The sequence below is a fragment of the Ambystoma mexicanum genome, chromosome 3q (genome assembly GCF_040938575.1).
Source record: "Ambystoma mexicanum isolate Mex_15411 chromosome 3q, UKY_AmexF1_1, whole genome shotgun sequence".
Classification (NCBI taxonomy): Eukaryota; Metazoa; Chordata; class Amphibia; order Caudata; family Ambystomatidae; genus Ambystoma; species Ambystoma mexicanum.
In genome coordinates this window covers 239,406,003-239,409,554 of record NC_090926.1, presented here as the reverse complement: position 1 = coordinate 239,409,554, position 3,552 = coordinate 239,406,003, and the positions used below count along the sequence as shown (strand labels likewise).

At 45.1% G+C, this 3,552-nt stretch overlaps 1 long non-coding RNA gene across 1 annotated transcript; it reads left to right on the top strand.

Annotated features, from left to right (window-relative positions):
- The first annotated feature begins 366 nt into the window (after positions 1-366).
- LOC138581835 (uncharacterized) lies at positions 367-1,770 on the top strand. Its single transcript, XR_011304813.1, has 3 exons — positions 367-412; positions 1,074-1,222; positions 1,343-1,770. It is a non-coding gene; the product is annotated as an uncharacterized lncRNA (long non-coding RNA).
- The last annotated feature ends 1,782 nt before the right edge of the window (positions 1,771-3,552 follow it).

Below are 3,552 nucleotides of genomic sequence, written 5' to 3'. Positions count from 1 at the left end.
TGCGTCACAGCCTTTGATGTTTCAGCTGAGTCACCATGGGCATGAGAGGCTACCCTCTGCCTTGCACCACTCCATGCTCAGCAGCTGCCCATCGGCACACGTTTATGCAATTTGTAATCACCTCCACCTACAGGTTACCATGCGCCCGAGATGCACATCTCTAATGCTCTCTAGCCACACACGTACGTTTTCACTTTCGGTTCACCGTACGTTGTGTACCTAGTTCCTTGGCTCACTTTCAACCTATGAAATGAGCCGCTCTTCTCACCCGTGAGCGACGTGCTGACTCACATACACACCCTTTACCCCATTGGCTGATCCGGTACCGTGGGCGTGCTTTTAATGTTTGCACTGTCATGCCCTCTACAGCACCCATTGCCTCGAGGAGTACTGCCGCATCCATTGCGCTCCGGTGAGTTTCGTTTTCATTTTCTATCATTTTCTGACTTTTGCGAGGTTTGGGTCCCACTTGAATTCCTTTTCTGATCGATCAGTGTTGTTCCACTCTGGGAGGCACCTCACTGACTCACCCTAGGCAGTATTTCACCACTCTCGGGCATTACATATGCCTGTCACTGCCGTTTTTTTAAATACACACCGCTCTTTATTCACTGGCGGCAACATTGAGCCCTCACTCTGCTGAACTCTATAACAACCAAGCCTGTCTCTCTCACACTATTAACATGCACTGCCCTTAGCACTGCATTTTCTATCTACTGACGGCGACATCAAGCCCGCACCCTGCTTAGCCTGATATAACTGAGTAAGTCTCTCCCACACTTTTAGCCTGCACTGCCTCCAGCATGTCCGCTAGTTGAACTCACTTCCCAATATCGCGCACTGCCTACACACGCTTGTGTTCATCTTTGCAGTTATACCATCCGGGCTGCACTGGTACTTGCTTTGCAGGACAATCTTACCTTTTGGCACCCCGACCGCTGTTGCCATTTTCTCCCGTACAATTTTGTACCGACACTCACTCAATCCCACCGGGAATTGTTTTAGACCTTGCATCACTAGCACCGTCTAGGTCTAGGGTAAAAATGATGGTTTGTCAACCATCTTTTTTACAGCTCCTAGATGCTCCAGGCCTAATCCTCCCACCTGAAGGACCCGATTTATCTCTGAGTCAGCCCATGCAACCCGTTCGCATGGGTTTTCATAGTCCGGCACTTCTTAAAGGACTTTCAAGCATAGCGCCCAGCTGCAACCATAGCAGACGGTAAGCTGTACTTACAAATACACAACACTGTGTATTTAGGCACCAATCAGCCATTATTTAATAATGTTTCAAGTAATAATTACTCCCCCAAGATCCTTACAGCTATCCCTTCCCCCACAGATTACCTACATGGATAGTACCCATATCAGCGTTCATCCTGATGAAGGCCACCACTACTTCGGGCTCTTACCCAGCTCTGCATGGCCGAAACACTCCAGTGTCGATGTTCCGTGACACAACCCCTTTGTATATGTGTTTATAGATAGAGTTGTGTACATCGTCTTGTTCATCATCCCCGGACCTACTACAGTCTTGGGCAGCACCTTGTCAAAAATTCTTTGTTCTCACTTGCCTGTAATGTATACTCGTGCATCACTTTGGAAATTGTACCTCGACAAAAGAGAGGTCGATACTCACCTGTATTTCCTGTGTTCAAACAACGTCTGTCCGTATACTTTCGTGCTTATCGAAAGTCATGTAAATACTTAAATTTGATCATCTGTGCAAAAATTGTTTTGGAGGCAAAATAAAATAGCATCCAAACCAGATAGCTGTCTACGGATCTCCCACCCTGATTTCTAGCATGATTGAAGACACATCAACAAAATGTACCTCAACTCCCTCCAGGGCATCCTATATAACATTCATTCTCTCTTCCTCTTCTCCTTTTTAGGTGGCAGAATCATGAACAATGTCCTCAGCTTGCACTGGTTTGGCTTACATGTCACAGGATTGACTAGGTGACACTGCACTGGATATGTTGATACATTTGATAAGTAATTAACGTTCACTTACACCTTTCTAAAATTGCAAAGACTGCATTTTCCAAGTGCAATATCACCAGACAACCCATAGAAGAATTTTGAATTGCCAAAAGCTGCTACCGATTAAGTTTGCTCACAAGGGAACTGTCCCTGCATCACATAGTCTAGGAGTATGCTGTAATGTGCTAATCGTTTGTGGCCTATAGATGTTTGCTGAGTCAGGACCTCTGTCATCACCTGCCCGTCTGAATGTGAAAACAAATAGAATGGTTTATCGTAATTCGGGGTCGTCAAGTTCCCCGAAAGAAAGTCCCCATTTTCTCAGACCACTCTGTTGGACCGTTCACCTACTGTGCTTCTTTAAGCCCCTGCAGTAAGGGCCTAATGTAACTACAGTAATCAGAAATCCATGATCTACAATAGTTAAAGAGCCCTAAAACTGCTGCATATGTTTAACTGTGATGGCAGAGGAATATTCCTCACTGCCTATTGCCTTCCTGCAGGCAATATTACTTGCCCCAAATGAACTACCTCTGTCTGGCAGTACTACAGTTTTTATTTATCCACTTTTTACCCCTTCTCCATGAGCAGAGAGAGGAGCTTTATTGAATCTCCTTGACACTGCTCCTCTGAAGTCCTACAAACCAACCGATCATCCACGTACTGAATTATGGTACTTGACACATGTAAATGCCCCAGATCTATTCGATCCACCCTTTTAAATACACTTGTAGTTTCACAGTACCCCTGAGGCAACCTCATGTGCTCGAATCTCTGAACACGATACGTAAAAGCTGTGAGGTACTGGGAATCAGGGTTTAAGGGAACAGAGAAAAATTCATTTTTTACATCAATCACCATGAAGTGGGTCAACCCTTTAAGGATGTTACAGAGAATGGTGGCAGGATTCGGTATTGGAAATTCCAACTCAATAATATCATTGAAGGGGTGCAAATCCTGGACCATCCTCCAACTGGATCCCTTTGCTTTCTTCACAGGGTAGATAGCCGTATTGCATGGGGACACAGAAGGTTGTATTATGCCTTGCTTCAACAATGTCATAATGGTCTTGTAGATCCATTTGTCTGCCTTTCTAGACATGGGATACTGCTTAACCCATGGTAATATTACACCAGGTTTCAATTGTTTCTGCACTGCTCCAACACTCTTTAGCAGCCCCACATCATGAGGCTTGTTGATCCATAAATGGTCCGGCACCTTTCCAAAATCCTCCTTCCAATATGCTGATGTATTTTTAATGATGAGCATGGTCTGTTGTGCTTCCAGTTTCTCCATAGCTATCTGGCAAGGCACCCCAATTTAAAAAACCATCTCTCCTGTGTCTTCGAATAATTGCTTGTTGGACACGTCACTTAGCGATACGGTTGGATCAATGCACAGCACTGTGTACCACTCTCCGCTTCCTCATATGTGCCTGAGAGAACCACCCTGTTCCTCTTGATCATTAGGACCTCTAAAGGAATCATTACAATAGTGCCTGCTGTTACTTCCTCTGGCGGAACAGGCTGAAGAAAAAACTCCATTGGTATCTGCCATGTCTGATTT